The sequence below is a fragment of the Salvelinus namaycush genome, chromosome 14, assembly GCF_016432855.1.
Source record: "Salvelinus namaycush isolate Seneca chromosome 14, SaNama_1.0, whole genome shotgun sequence".
NCBI lineage: Eukaryota > Metazoa > Chordata > Actinopteri > Salmoniformes > Salmonidae > Salvelinus > Salvelinus namaycush.
The window spans coordinates 19,646,932-19,664,254 of record NC_052320.1 but is presented as its reverse complement, the minus strand read 5'-3'; the positions used below and the strand labels follow the sequence as shown (position 1 = coordinate 19,664,254).

At 39.9% G+C, this 17,323-nt stretch overlaps 1 protein-coding gene across 1 annotated transcript in view; it reads right to left on the bottom strand.

The window, feature by feature from the left end:
* LOC120059247 (spermatogenesis-associated serine-rich protein 2-like) overlaps window positions 1–17,323 on the bottom strand; it is a 78,312-nt gene that overhangs the window by 27,431 nt on the left and 33,558 nt on the right. The window contains exon 1 of the mRNA XM_039008148.1: window positions 4,446–4,519. The gene's annotated coding sequence lies outside the window, so the exon portion shown is untranslated. Of the gene's footprint in view, window positions 1–4,445 lie in introns of the transcript that reaches the window.

Below are 17,323 nucleotides of genomic sequence, written 5' to 3'. Positions count from 1 at the left end.
ATGCGCCGATCAAATACACTTCTGGAACGCCGATTAAGGTGTTTACATGTCCTAATAATTAGAAAGATTGCTCAGAAAAACAGGTGTTTTAATCAGCGTATGCTTACTTCGATTTTAACTTTAAACTGATTAAGATAAGCAGATGAAGGCGTTTACGTGACTAACGTCATACTCGGCCATTTGCCATAATCAATTTAATATCGAATTAGTGTGAATGTAAACGTACTCTCTGAGATCATGTTGAATTTGTATTAGAGCAAAGTAGGTAGTTAGGATTTTTCAAAAATCAGACATACAGATAGCTTATGTCACAATGAAGTTTTAGCAATACATATTGACACTAGCCAATATGCCAAGTTAACTTGCTGACAGACACCATGTCCATAATCAGTTTGATCATGCCAAGTACTTGAGAACCTTGAACACCACCCTCAGCAAACTGTGGAGTCATTTATGGGCCAGCTGTTTCCCACTTAGGTTTCCATTTGACTCAGCAGTCCTGGAAAGGGAAACTTAAAACTATGCAAACCCACACCCTTTTCATTATCCCTTCATGTCACAGTCCGGCACTCATTTCATAGCATGCCACCACACCTTTAAACACGTCAAACCATAAGCACTGTCAACAAGTTAGCCAAGAAATGGATGCATTGTGTTTATCAAGAGGGATGGTGCTAGTAGGTTACACACCATGTGTTGATTTAGGCAAAACACTGAATAGGACCAGGCAATAAACATTTTATTAATTGGCCTCGATTCTAAAAACTGAAGAATTTTAGACTAGCAAATTTATGAAACTGTAATAAGATGTCCTTTTGAAGCCTGAGCCAAATTTACAAGGGTCATCACACAAGACGTTGGCAACCCACTTGTGAACAGCATTGTAGTTCAATCAGTGCTGCAGGGTCTTGACTCACAAAACACACAGATAAAGAGCACAATCTGGAAATTTGGCCTCATGTAAAAAGTGTAGCCCTGTGTTGATCAAAGTTGTTAGGACTGCAGAGACTACAAATTATACCACATGAGACTCAATGATGCCAGGCTGTGTGCTTCCTTATGAATAGGACTAATACATTTAGAAAATGATTTGTTTAGAATCTGGGCAGCTTTTTAAGTTTGCTGTGTGTAATCAAAAAGGACACCACACTGTAAGTACGTTTACATGCACACTAATAAATCGATATTCAACTGACTATGGCAGAGTATGGCATTAGTCATGTAAACACCTTACTCTGCTTATCTTAATTGGCTTAAGGTAATAATCGAAGTAAGCATACACCGATTAAAACACTTGGTTTTCTGATCAATCTTTCAAATTATTAGAACATGTAAACAGCTTAATTGGAGTTCCAGTAGTGCAAGCCTCCCTCTTATGCGGGAATGAAGTGAAGATTTTTAGGTATTCATCTTATAGTTCACATACAAACCTTTTGTCCGAACTCAGAATCAAAAAGTATTCGCAAAAATAACATGGTCACTGTGGCATAAAGTTTATTTTGATTGGCAATTTTCTGCATTTATCAAAAGTCCCATCATCAGTAGCCTGATTTCAGAGGTGTCCATGTAAACATGATTATTATTCAAAGTTCTGGGACACTGTAAAGTCCATGGAGAATAAGAGCACCTCCTCCCAGCTGCCCACTGCATCAACGATAATCGAGAATTTCAATAAGCATTTTTCTACAGCTGACCATGCTTTCCACCTGGCTACCCCTATCCCGGTCAACAGCCCTGCACCCCCCACAGCAACTTGCGCAAGCCTCCCCCATTTATCCTTCACCCAAATCAGGATAGCTGATGTTCTGGAAGCGCTGCAAAATCAGCTGGTCTAGACAATCTGGACCCTCTCTTCCTAAAATTATCCACCGCAATTGTTGCAACCCCTATTACTAGCCTGTTCAACCTCTTTCGTATCGTCTGAGATCCCCAAAGATTGGAAAGCTGCCACGGTCATCCCCCTCTTCAAGGGGGGAGACACTCTAGACCCACTGCTACAGACCTATATCTATCCTACCATGCCTTTCCAAGGTCTTTCGAAAGCCAAGTTAACAAAGAGATCACCGACCATTTCGAATCCCACTCTACCTTCTCCGCTATGCAATCTGGTTTCCGAGCTGGTCATGGGTGCACCTCAGCCACGCTCAAGGTCCTAAACAATATCATAACCGCCATCGATAAAAGACAATACTGTGCAGCCGTCTTCATCGACCTGGCCAAGGCTTTCGACTCTGTCAATCACCACATTCTTATCGGCAGACTCAACAGCCTTGGTTTCTCAAATGACTGCCTCGCCTGGTTCACCAACTACTTCTCAGACAGAGTTCAGTGTGTCAAATCGGAGGGCCTGTTGTCCGGACCTCTGGCAGTCTCTATAGGGGTGCCACAGGGTTAAATTCTCGGGCCGACTCTTTTCTCTGTATACATCAATGATGTCACTCTTGCTGCTGGTGATTCTCTGATCCACCTCTACGCAGACGACAACATTTCTGTATACTTCTGGCCCTTCTTTGGACACTGTGTAAACTAACCTCCAGACGAGCTTCAATGCCATACAACTCTCCTTCCGTGGCCTCCAACTGCTCTTAAATGCATGCTCTTCAACCGATCGCTGCCCGCACCTACCCGCCCGTCCAGCATCACTACTCTGGACGGTTCTGACTTAGGTATTTGTAGTTGTCCACATATTCTAGGTGTCTGGTTAGACTGTAAACTCTCCTTCCAGACTCATATTAAGCATCTCCAATCCAAAATTAATCAGCTTCCTATTTCGCAACAAAGCATCCTTCACTCATGCTGCCAAACATAGCCTCGTAAAACTGACTATCCTACCGATCCTAGACTTCGGCGATGTCATTTACAAAACAGCCTCCAACACTACTCAACAAATTGGATAGTCTTATCACAGTGCCATCCGTTTTGTCACCAAAGCCCCATATACTACCCACTACTGCAACCTGTATGCTCTCGTTGGCTGGCCCTAGCTAAACACATATCCCATCTGTAAATAGCCCACCCAACTACTATCATCCCCATATTGTCTTTTTTTTCTTTCTTCTCCTTTGCACCCCAGTATCTCTACTTGCACATTCATCTTCTGCACATCTATCACTCCCGTGTTTAATTGCTAAATAGTAAATATTTCACCAGTATGGCCTATTTATTGCCTTACCTCCCTAATCTTACTTCATTTGCACACACTGTATATAGACTTCTCTATTGTGTTATTGACTGTACAACTCTGTGTTGTTTGTGTCGCACTGCTTTGCTTCATCTTGGCCAGGTCGTTGTTGTAAATGAGAACTTGTTCTCAACTGGCCTACCTGGTTAAATAAAGGTGAAAACAATAATAAATAAATTGCTATCATTATTCTTGCAAAGCATGTAAACATTTTAAACAAACTATTACATTAACCTAACTATCCACAATCTCATTATTGTGTGCATGTAATCATGCTCACTGACCAAACCAACCAAACCACTTTGGAGATTAATAGCGTGTAATGAGTAAACCCATTTGATTTGTTTTTGAATCCCTTCTCAAACCATTGTGGGCTTCCACAGCAAGGCACTTAGTTAACCAAGCTGATCTATTAGTCTCTTGTAGACAATACCTCTCAGTAAAGGTAAGGAAACATGTTATTTGGGTAAACTACCCCTTTAAAATACTTTGCATCCCAATAGTAATACGTTCGTCTGTGCCAGCTTCTCGAAAAGACCATCTGAAACTAACGTTACCTACTTCTAGGGAGCAAAAAAGCAAACATTTGACAAATTAGTTAATCAAGTCCTAAGAGGTAACATTAGCAAATGTTGCCTAAAAACTAAATTTTTTCCATCTATGTGACTGCATCTTAGCTACGCCTTTCCTGGCTAGCTTACCCCATTTGCAATGTCTCATTTTATGCATTGCAAACTAGTTAGCTTCTGTAACTCACTTAGCTAATTATGTGCATTACTGGCCGTTGTGCATTTATTTAGTTAGCTAACGTTAACTAGCTGACCGGGTACCACCATACCTACGGAATGTCGCTAGGTAATGCGTTAAATAGTTAGGGCTAGAGACCACCTAACGTTAGCTAGGAGCGAACTACCTACTATTCTCGCTTTGTTAAAATAACGTTATAAATGTGCAAATCTTCAAATGAACTGTTAGCTAGGTAGTTATTGCGTTACTGGATTAGCTAGCTATCTACTGTAAATATTTTCAAAACCACCCGAGACTGCAGTGTAGTCGCCGCGTATCACTGCATTCTTCAACTCAGCAGCTACGTTAACTAGGTAACAACGTAACTAGCTTCATTGACAATGCTAGCTCACGCACTTCTCTCCAGTTTGACACACAGCAAGCTAGCTAACTGGGTCTGTTTACTAACTTAATAGCCAAGATTGTCAGCTAGCTATATAAAATGTAATATTGTATTTTGGCGTGATTAAGCTCCTACCTTGGTGTCTTTTTCTGCAACGTTACTAGTCGTCTGTGTTCTCCACTCCCCAATATTTTCCCGGCCTCTCCAATATGGTGTAATTGCAGACCGCAATTCGGGGGCGTTTCTTGACATGGGCGTTAAGATAACAATGTTGCAGGTTAGAAAATGATGTTGGTTAGGCTTAGCTACAGTTGTCAACAACTGTTGTCCGCCCAACGCGAAAGAAACGGCCATGGACCAATGGCGAGCATCAATGGGTGTAACTTGACATCAAGAAACGCCGATATCAGAAAAAAGCCCCCAATTGTGGTCTGCAATTACACAGTTCACGGTCTTATGACATTGCACATCTATTCGGTCGTCACTAGTAACAACAGCCACAGTGTCATAAATCCAGCCTATTTCTACAATTTATCTTGTTAAAATTTGGATTTTTAACCTAACCACACTGCTAACCTTATGCCTAACCATAAAAAGCTAATAAAAAAATATATATAATAAATATATAGCCAATTTTTACTTTGTGGCTGTGATAACTAGTGGAAACCCATCTTCCACATCATCACTCCTGAACAGACTGAAATCGGTCATGCACGTCACACATGCCAAAATAACCTTTGGACAAAGTTAATTCGTTTATTCAGGCTTGATTTAAGATGTTTTGTAAATAATTTAAATTATCAACACATGTATTCTTGATCATGTCTAGAAGGAGAGGGAAAATACTATCTTTATGTGTCAATAGTCTTGACTATATTATAACTTTTCAGAGTCATTGATGTTTTGAGCACTGCAAAGACCTATCCCAGGCAGGGTGTGTTCCAGATTGATTGTCACACACATTGTAGAAGATAAAATTATTATGTCACACTGGTTCCTCAGATGTAACAAGGTACATTCCAGATTTCCGGCACGTAGGCCTGTGCAGATTATAGGATTGTAAAACCCGATGTAGAGAGAGGGAGAGCTAGTGATGGCTGCTCAATGAAACAAGTCCTGTAAGCTCTAGTTGTATCTAATCATAGCTATTGCCCGGTGATATGGTCAAGTGCTGCAAAGGACCTAGAAAAGCTGCAGCTGGCCCAGAACAGAGTTACGCCTTGCCCTTCAATGTAGTCAGTCTCTCTCAGCGCAAAGTAGAGGAGAGATTGACTGAATCAATTCTTGTTTTTGTGGAAATATTGTGTTCAAAATTCCAATAGTTTGTATAATCAATTTACACATATCTGACAGCTAGGCTGAATGACAGTGTCTTCAGGAAGTACAAGCATTTCGCAACACTCGCATTAACATCTACTAACCATGTGTGTGATCAATAAAATTTGATTTGAAGTATTCATACGGCTTGACTTATTCCACATTTTGTTGTTACAGCCTGAATATTTTTTGTTGTAAATTAAATACAGTAATATCTCATTTACATAACTATTCACACTCCTGAGTCGATACTTTGTAGAAGCACCTTTGGCTGTGTTTACTGCTGTGAGTATTTCTGGGTAAGTCTCAAAAAGCTTTCCACACCTGGATTGTGCAACATTTGCCCATTATTCTTGTCAATTCTTCAAGCTCTGTCAATGTGGTTGTTGATCATTGCTAGACAATCATTTTCAGGTCTTGCAATAGATTTAAGTAAATTTTCAAATAAAGTCTGTAACTCGGCCACTCAGGAACATTCACTGTCTTCTTGGTAAGCAACTTCAGTGTAGATTTGGCCTTGTGTTTTGTCCTGCTGAAAGGGGAATTTTCTCACAGTGTCTGGTGGAAAGCCAACTGAACCAGGTTTTCCTCTAAGATTTTCCCTGTGCTTAGCTCCATTCCTTTTTTTAATCCTGAAAAACTACCAGGACTTAACAATTACAAGGATACCCATAACATGATGCAGCCACCACTATGCTTGGAAATATGAAGAGTGGTACTCGGTAGTGTTGGGTTGGATTTGCCTCAAACATAACACTTTGTATTCTGGACATAAATTTTATTGCTTTGCAGTTTTTGAATATTTTTATTCTGTACATGCTTCCTTCTATTCACTTTGTTAATTAGGTTAGTATTGTGGAGGGACTGCAATGTTGTTGATCCATCCTCAAGTTTCTCCTATCACAGCCATTAAACTCTGTAATTGTTTTAGTCACCATTCACCACATTGTGAAATCCCTGAGCGGTTTCCTTCCTTTTTCGCAACTGAGTTAGGAAGGACACCTGGATCTTTGTAGTGACTTGGTATATTGATACACCATCCAAAAGTGTAATTAATAACTTCACCATGTTCAAAGGGATATTCAATGTCTTCTTATTGAAGTTGAATCTGTTTAAAATTCACTGCTCAACTGAGGGACCTTACAGATAATTGTATATGTGGGGTACAGAGATGAGGTAGTCATTCAAAAATGTTAAACACAACGTATGTGACTTAAGCACATTTTTACTCCTGAACTTATTTAGGCTTGCCATAACAAAGGGGTTGAATACTTATTGACTCAATACATTTCAGCTTTTCATTTTAGTTGTAAAAAGTTTGAAAAACAATTCCACGTTGACATGTTGTATTGTGTGTAGGTCATTGACAAAAAAAAAAAACTAAATTTAATCCATTTTAAATTCAGGCTGTAACAACAAAATGTGGAAAAAGTCAAGAGCTTTCTGAAGGCACTGTACTTACCTCACCAGATATTCCACGGGGTCTCTTCACAGTCCCCAAATCCAGAACAAATTCAAGGCAACGCAAAGTATTATATATAGAACCATGATCGCATGCAACTCCCTTCCACTTCAAATTACTAAAGCAAATAGCTACATTTGCTTTAATAAACCTCACAGCACTACGCCTCTCCCCTACCTGATCTAAATAACTCTTACGCAAACATATGTACTGAAGTGTGTAACTGTCATTAGAACCTTTTATTTTCCTTATATTGTTATTTTACATTTGTGTAGTTGAGACCTTGAGCTGTTCCTGTCTATTGATGTTCTTTCTACATTATGTAATGTTTTATGTGGACCCCAGAAAGAGTAGTTGCTGCTTCAGTGACAGCTAATGGATATCCGAATAAAATACATTGGTTGCACTTCTGTATAGTAATTCCACCTCCAGAAACATCCCACTGAGCATGGACCGACGCCAACGTCTTATTTTGGTCCTGTCCGGACATCTTTTTTTTTTTTGGTGCGGTCTGTACCGGCTTTGATATCAACGTTCACGGACATAGATTTTTGGGCCAGTCCGGACCAAATCCAAACGTCTATGTTTGGCTCAGATTTGGTCCAGACACACATTTGGACAGCACAATACAGTAGAGCACAGCAGGGTAAAGTGCAATAAAGAAAAGTAGAGTATAGTACAATACAGTAAAGTACAATAACGTATTGTTCAGTACAGTATAATGCACTGTATTGTACCCTACTTTACTCTAATGTAGTCTACTGAACTAAACCCTACTGCACTCTACTGAACTAAACTGTACTGAATTAAACTCTGCTCTGTGCCGTACTGTGCTGTTCAAACTTGTGAAATATAGCCTAGACGTCTATGATTCGTTCAAATTTGGTCTAGACCGACCAAATTTGCACTTGTTTGGGTCGGAGCGCATGAAAATAATACCCAGCATGCATTGCATTTTTATTTAGTACATTTATATTTTACTCATTCAGCAGACGCTCTTATCCAGAGCGAATAACAGTCAGTGCGTTCAACTAAGGTAGATAAACAAAAACATATCACAGTGAGCAAGAAACAAATGTTTCTTTCTGTTACTGAGGATGTTTTTGTAGTTGAAGTGGTCCGTTGGTTAATTCTGTAGGTTGAATATCACTGCCAGTTTAAAATGATAAACTTGGATTAGCTAATTGATCATTAGAAAACCCTTTCGCAATTATGTTAGCACAGCTGAAACTGTTGTTCTGATTAAAGAAGCAATAAAATGGGCCTTCTTTAGACCAGATGAGTATCTGGATCATCAGCATTTGTCCGTTCGATTACAGGCTCAAAATGGCCAGAAACAAAGACCTTTCTTCTGAAACTCATCAGTCTATTCTTGTTCTGAGAAAAATGGAGGCTATTCCATGCGAGAAATTTCAAAAGAAACTGAAGATCTCGTACAACGCTGTGTACTACTCCCTTCACAAAACAGCGCAAACAGGCTCTAACCAGAATAGAAAGAGGAGAGGGAGGCCCCGGTGCACAACTGAGCAGGAGGACACATACATTAGTGTCTAATTTGAGAAACAGACACCTCACAAGTCCTCAACTGGCAGCTTCATTAAATAGTACCCGCAAAACACCAGTCTCAACATCAACAGTGAAGAGGCGATGTCACGCCCTGGCCTTAGTATTCTTTGTTTTCTTTATGTTTTTTAGTTAGGTCAGGGTGTGACAAGGGGAATGTATGTGTTTTGTAGTGTCTAGGGGTGTTGTATGTTTATGGGGCAGAGTAGAGTGGAGTTGTCTAGTTATGTCTATGGCTGCCTAGATTGGTTCTCAATCAGAGACAGCTGTCATTCATTGTCTCTGATTGGGAGCCATATTTAAGGCAGCCATAGGCAGTAGGCTTTTGTGGGGTGTTGTCTATGTCTATGTTCTATGTTGCAGTTGTGCACTTAGTTCTGTTTAGCTTCACGATCGTTTGTTTTGTTCATTTTGTAAGTGGTTGTTTTTTCCTTCATTAAAGAAGATGTATTTTTCACACGCTGCGCCTTGGTCCTCTCTCTCTTATCAAGACGATCGTGACAGGCGACTCCGGGATACTGGCCTTCTAGGCAGAGTTCCTCTGTCCAGGGTCTGTGTTCTTTTGCCCATCTTAATCTTTTATTTTTATTGGCCAGTCTGAGATATGGCTTTTTCTTTGCAACTCTGCACGCTGAAATGTACACACACCATGATGTATAGCAGAGTCTACTGGGGGAAATGGTGTGAAAAGTGTCCTGGTCCCCTAAACCATTCCCTGGGCCATTTCTCAATTGGACTGGCTGAACTCCTGCGTCCTCTCTCCTCTTGCCTCCTTTTGAAATAGGTCAAAGTTAATTGAGGAGAGGTGGCGAGGAGGGAGACCGTGGATGAAAATACGCTTGTATGAAATTAGACTCCTTTCCACTCCCAAAATAAATATGTAAAGTGGTAAAAATTAGTTGTGCAAGATATTTTATAGATTAAAAACATCATGCTGCTTATTGTTTTAATGGGTGCATGATTTTTTTCCCTCTGACAAAACAGAAGCTGAATCAAAGGGGGTGTGGCCAATTTCAACATTTCCGTGAAGGACTCTGGTAGAATAGGATACACACGATTGTCCTTGATGAAATGTGGATATCGAGGAGGGGAGAATACTCTTCTGTTCTACTAACAAATTAACATTCCTTGACCACTTATCAGTTTCCGGGTTACGAAGGAGAGGGTGGAGGACGGACTTTTTCCCAAATGTGGAAATGCCTACCAATGGCACCTACGCGAGGTAGGAATTGATGCTCATAAATATTGTTATGGAAAGCCTAGGATGCCTACCCCTATGCACTTAGCGAGATATGAGAGTATCCTGGATCAATGCTCCACGTCCACTATGTTGTCTGATAGACGAACAAGGTAAATGTTTCCCCTGTCCAATACTATCCACATATTATAGAGGGCAGTGGTTAATTAGGGATTTCCCCATGTTTGAGCCCTTGATACAGGTTTTGATTGAGTTTGTCCCTAGGCACCTCTACATACAACATTATTGCATAGGTGACATAATTAGAAAATAGATTATTGGGTCATGCCCCCAAACCCCAGATTAAGGGACATCACAGTAAGCAAAATTATGTTGAAAAGACATCTAGAATAGGTATTTTCCAGACGTTGAAGTGACGTTTATTTTAGGTTCTGAATGAAAAGGTGAAGATATGCATTTTCCCGACATTGAAAATAATTATTTTCCGGATGTTGTAATCAGGTTAATTTTCGATTATGAATGAAAGTTAAAGATGTAATTTACAGACAATGAAAATACGTACTTTTCTGGTCATTGATTCTATTGCCAAATTTCAAGTGCACATGCATTACATAACAATAATACTTTTTAAATGCATTGAATAGGAAAGAGACAAAATATATAATGTATTATTGATCTCATCTGTCACATACTGTAAGTGTATGTTAGCCTTTTTTAAAATCTTTTGAAAAAGCTAACACAACGTGCCATTGGAACACAAGAGTGATGCTTGCTGATAATGGGCCTCTGTACGCCTATGTAGATATTCCATTTTAAAAAAATCTGACGTTTTCAGCTACAATAGTCATTTACAACATTAACAATGTCTACACTGTATTTCTTATCAATTTGATGTTTTTTTTTTTTTTTTTTTTAATGGACAAAATGTTTTACTTTTCTTTCAATAACAAGGACATTTCTAAGTGACTCAACTTTTGAACGGTAGTGTATATTTTGTGAAAAAAATGGTTTTCGGTATTTTGTTTGATGGTATATAGTAGATTAAATTATACATTGTGAGCCGTATTGAAAGCAACGAACTGTCTGTTCAAACAGTTTACACACAGCTCAGACCCATACACACTGCCACCAGGGGTCTCTTCACAGTCCAAGTCCAGAACGGACTCTGGGAAACTCACAGTACAACATAGAGCCATGACTACATGAAACTCTCTTCCACATCAAGTGAGTGTTGCACATGGGGATGTGTGAAACTTACTCCTCAGCCTGAAGTGTCCCCACTTGCTAGCTTTTCGTGTGGCACCGACTGGTAAGAAGCTTCAGGAGGGTGGTCGTGTGCTAGCAAGGGAGAGGTCCCAAGTTCGTCCCAGGTATGGGCTGAATCGGGAGGAAGTGGTACTCGCTATGCAAGCAGCATGACGTCCTTTACACAAGCAGTAAAATCTGATTTTTAAAAAAAAATCTATAAACCAACACCTAAATGGCACAACGCAAACTGTGAAGAGACACGCACACATACACACATAGTGCCTTCAAAGTATTCAGACCCCTTGACTTGTCCAACATTTTGTTAAGTTAAAGCATTATTCTAAAATGTATTAAATGTTTTTTTCCTCCTCATCCATCTACAAACAATACCCCATAAATGACAAAGCAACATTGTTGTGGTAAAATAAAAACGGAAATATCAAATTTACTCAGTACTTTGTTGAAGCACCTTTGGCACCGATTACATAATCGCTGTCTACTTGGGTGACGCTACAAGCTTAGCACACCTGTATTTGGGGAGTTTCTCTCATTCTTTTCTGCAGATCTTCTCAAGCTCTATCCAGTTGGATGGGGAGCGTTGCTGCACAGCTATTTTCAGGTTTCTCCAGAGATGTTCGATCGGGTTCAAGTCCGGGCTCTGGCTGGGCTACTCAAGGACATTCAGAGACTTGTCCCGAAGCCACTCCTGCATTGTCTTGGCTGTGTGCTTAGGGTCGTTGTCCTGTTGGAAGGTGAACTTTTGCCCCAGTCTGAGTGCTCTGGAGCAGGTTTTCATCAAGGATCTCTGTACTTTGCTCTGTTCATCTTTCCCTCGATCCTGACTACTCTCCCAGTCCCGGCCACTGAAAAACATCCCCACAGCATGATTCTGCCACCACCATGCTTCACCGTAGGGATGGTGCCAGGTTTCCTCCAGATGTGACGCTTGGCATTCAGGCCAAAGAGTTCAATCTTGGTTTCATCAGACCAGAGAATCTTGTTTCTCATGGTCAGAGTCCTTTAGGTGCCTTTTGGCAAACTCCAAGCGGGCTGTTATGTGCCTTTTACTGAGTGGCTTCCACCTGGCCACTCTACCATGAAGGCCTGATTGGTGGAGTGCTGTGGAGATGGTTGTCTTTCTGGAAGGTTCTCCCATCTCCACAGAGGAACTTTAGAGCTCTGTCAGAGTGACCATCGGGTTCTTGATCACCTCCCTGACCAAGGCCCTTCACCGATTGTTCAGTTTGGCTGGGCGGCCAGCTCTAGGAAGTCTTGGTGGTTACAAACTTCTTCCATTTAAGAATAATGGAGGCCACTGTGTTCTTGGGGACCTTCAATTCTACAGAAATGTTTTGCTACCCTTTCCCAGATCTGTGCCTTGACACAATCCTGTCTCGGAGCTCTACGGACAATTCCTTCGACCTCATTGCTTGGTTTTTGCTCTGACATGCACTGTCAACTGTGGGACCTTATATAGACAGGTGTGTGCCTTTCCAAATCATGTCCAATCAATTGAATTTACCACAGGTGGACTCCAAATCAAGTTGAAGAAACATCAAGGAAGATCAATGGAAACAAGATGCACCTGAGCTCAATTTCAAGTCTCATAGCAAAGGGTCTGAATACTTATGTAAATAATGCATCCATTTAAAAATTGTTATAAATTTACAAACATTTATAAAGACCTGTTTTCACTTTGTCATTATGGGCCATTGTATGAAGATTGCTGAGGATTTTTCTTTATATATATCCATTTTAGAATAAGGCTGTAACGTAACAAAATGTGTACAAATTCATATGGTCTGAATACTTTCCAAAGGCACTGTACATTCTATAACACGCACTCTACACACAAACACATTGTAGTATTGGAGATTTGATATTGTACATTTGTAATGGAGTAATGTAATAATGTAGTGTATGATGTATTGTTTTATTTTTGATGTAGGCTGTTTTATTATGATGTAATTGTTTTAATCCCGTTTGGACCCCAGGAAAAGCTGCTGCTGCCGTTGCAGGTTAGGGTTCCATCGCTATTGGGGATCCTAACAATAAATACTAAATACTTATAAACTGTCGAGAGTAGACCCAAAACTGATCCAAATGGAATGAAACAGGACTTTTGCGCCATTTACTCAAATGACATTTGCACTGCAGTTTACAGCTTAGAGTAGAATTTTGTACTCAGAAAACAATTATTCATTGCATTGTGGTGTTGCAGGCTAGTCTAGGCAGGTTAGGATAATTAAGGTAGCACGTTAGGAGAATTAGATTAAGTTAAGTAAAAGAGATAGGAAAGCATTTAGGCTAACCCTAACCTGCTACGAAAACAACTTCCGGCGAAGTGCCGTGTTTTTAGGGAGTCAGTGAGGATAATTGTATTTTCCCTAAACAGGATCAATAGGGGAGCTTTGAGCTGCGTGTCTCATGTCTTCACTGTTCTTTCATATGCACCTGACTCTCCGCTGCTTATCAGCTATTCCTCTATGGTCTTGTGGATTGATATTGAAAATTGGTGCCGCTTTGAATGATTTTGTGTGGTATGATTGCTAGTTAGCCTATTACAGATCTGCACAAACAGTCCACCTACTACTATTGTCACTATGAATGGTGGATAGGGCAGGATAGACAGACTATATTGGCCTGTGGTATAGTAAGTGTGTAGAAAAGTGCATAAGGGAAGTAACAAAACACCTTGATAAGGTAGGTGCATGCAAGCAGATGAGGAAACTTGGCTTGGATGGAAGAAATGACATAGTAAAACCTTCAAAAAAGCAAATGTAAACCAGGGAAGAAAACACACTACCATCCCCTGTGCCCAGTAAAAAACAACAACCAAGAGCGTAACTTTGTGTTGCATATTGGGAGTGGGGGGGGGTCAGGGTAAATGTGTTCCAGTGTCAACCACATCCTAAAAATGAGTAACTGAGTAGCACTGTCAAAGATGTTTCTACTGTAAACCTTTGATAGACAACATCCTGTTGTTTCCAATAGAGGTCGACTGATTCATAACAATCGGTAATCGGTATTTTTGGACACCGATTTGCAGATGTTATTTTTTTTTAACATCTTTATTAACTAGGCAAGTCAGTTTCGGTCCATGGCACTATACCCTAGACACCCACCTGAATGACCCAGATACTAAGGAGAAGTCCCTAACTGTTTTATGTGCTCGCTGTAAGCGGTCTCTGTATGCAGCTAAAATGAGGTCAGAGACCAAGAGCAGCACTGCCCCCTCAAGATTCTGAGCCTGCTTGGCAGGGTTGGTCCTGCAAAGCCAAAGCCCCCTAAAGGGAGAGCATAATATACAAGGAAATTCTCAAAGCTGCTAATGAGAACCTTGACGACCTTGTACCTAGCCGGTGGGGATTCCGGTGGGGTGCCCCCACCCAGGCAGTGGCAGTGCTGGCAACACTAGCTGCAGTAACCCATGGGGAGGGGGTCACACTCGGACATTCAGAGAGGGGGTATATTATTGTGGCCCTGGCGGCACAAAATCAAAGTCGGACTGCATGGAGATGCGTGGGGACATGGTCATGACGGGTGGCCGTATTGTGGGTGTTTCAGGAATAAGGTGTACATTTGACCTCCATTATCTAGGATGTGACAATGGTAAATAAATCTCTCAATTTTTGCTCATTTTTTTGTGCGGTCTTGCAGGCCTTCTCATGTAGCTGCAACTGCAAGTGCATTTGTAAATCATGACCCATCTTGAGTTGGGCTCTGGGATGGTGCAATTGTTGAGAAAGTGAGCTTATGGTTGTGTGGGGGTAAGGGCTGAGTGTGTGTGGGTGTATGTGTGTATCCCACAACTGTTGCGAAGGAAGAAGTAAAAGATGTTAGGGACAATAGAGGATGATCCACAGATATATATAATACAAATCGAGGTGAGGGCAATGGAAATGCATATGGCAATTGATCTACTTCAATTCGGTAAATGGCACTGTATGCTCTTTTCAAAGAATGGATCCCAGTCGGTTCAGGGCTATGGGATACAGGGGGTCGAGGGTGGTCTGCCGGGCATTGGGATGACAAGCCATCTCGAGATGAGGCCTTTTAGCGGGTGGAATAGTAGGGACCAATTGGAGGTTTACTTAGTAGAAATGCAAATATCATGGTACAACTATATAGACACTCAATCATTATGTTACTTTTTAATAGTACGTTTACAAAAATATATTCTGATTAAAAGAATGAAAGGTGTGTCTCATTATGGTAAGTGGTGAAATAAGTATAGCCAGTTACAATTGTAATGGCTTAGCAGATAATAAGAAAAGACGATCAGTATTTACCTGGCTAAAAGAGAAGGATTATAATATCTATTGTTTACAGGAAACCCATTCAACAATTTTAGATGAAGTTTTGTGGAAAAAGAACTGGGGGGGCAAAATATATTTCTCCCATGGGCAAAGAAATTCAAAAGGGGTGATGGTTTTAATTAACAATAATTTTGATCCAAATGTGCAAATTGTCCAAACAGATCCTCAAGGTAGATGGATTATTTTAAATATGTTATTGGACAATAAACAAATATGGCTTGTTAACCTATACGGTCCGAATAATGATGATCCAAGCTTCTTTGAAAATATATATAAGAATTTATCAACTCTACAAGCAACACTAGACTCTATTATTATAGTGGGAGATTTTAATACGGTCTTAAATACCTCTATGGACCGGAAAGGAAATCACACTACAAACTATCACCCTCAGGCACTTAAGGAAATCATGAATGTCATGGATATATTGGAATTAGTGGATATATGGAGACTTAAATACCCTGATTTAGTGAGATATACATGGCGGAGGCTGAATCAAGCTAGTCGTCTTGACTACTTTCTTATACCATTCTCTCTGGCACCAAAAGTTAAAAAAGTGTTGATAGGGGACAGAATGCGGTCGGATCATCACATAATTGGCATATATATTTCTCTTACAGAATTTCCACGTGGGCGAGGATATTGGAAATTTAATCAAAGTCTACTAGATGATAAATTGTTTAGAACTAGGACAGAAGATTTTATAACTGACTTTTTCAGACATAACATAGGTACAGCAGATCCCCTTATTGTATGGGACACTTTTAAGTGTGCCTTTAGAGGCCATGCAATTCAGTACTCATCTATAAAACAAAGGGAATTTAGATCAAAAGAGTCCATATTAACAAAGGAAATTGAAGGACTAACAGTACAGTTAGATAGCAATAAAAACGGTACCATAGAGGCACAGAATAAGTTAGAGGAAAAACAAAAAGAAATGGAGGAACTTATTCAAGAAAGATCCAGTGTAATATATTATAAAAATAAAGCGAACTGGATGGAATATGGGGAAAAATGCACCAAATTCTTTTTCAATCTTCAATATAGAAATGCTACCAAAAAAAATGTATTAAAACTTGTTACAAATGATGGAGTCACGCATGATTCACCAAATGATATTTTGAAAGAGGAAGTAAAGTACTTTAAGAATATGTTTTCGTTTCAGGCTCCTCCATCTCCACTAACTGAAAGTAATTGTATGGATTTTTTCCCTATTAATAATGTAAAATTAACATCTGTACAGAAAGACTCATGTGAAGGCCCAATTACAGAGGAGGAACTGCTTGATGCAATTGGGGCCTTTAAGGATGGGAAAACTCCAGGGCTGGATGGCATACCAGTGGAAGTATACAAAACTTTTTTTGATATACTCAAAGGACCATTATTAGCTTGTTTTAACCACTCCTATATAAATGGTAGATTATCAGACACGCAACAAGAAGGTCTGATATCGTTATTACTGAAACAGGACCCAAGTGGTATATATAAAGATCCAGTCCAATTAAAAAATTGGAGACCTCTTACACTTCAGTGTTGTGATGCAAAAATCCTAGCAAAATGCTTGGCGCATAGAATAAAAAAAGTTGTCAGATATTATTCATCCTAATCAGACAGGTTTTTTACATGGACGATACATTGGAGATAATATAAGGCAAGTACTGGAAACAATAGAACACTATGAAATATCGGGGACACCAGGTCTGGTTTTCATAGCTGATTTTGAAAAGGCTTTTGATAAAGTACGACTGGAGTTTATATATAAATGCCTAGAATATTTCAATTTTGGGGAATCTCTTATAAAATGGGTTAAAATTATGTATAGTAACCCTAGGTGTAAAATAGTAAATAATGGCTACATCTCAGAAAATTTTAAACTATCTAGAGGAGTAAAACAAGGTTGTCCACT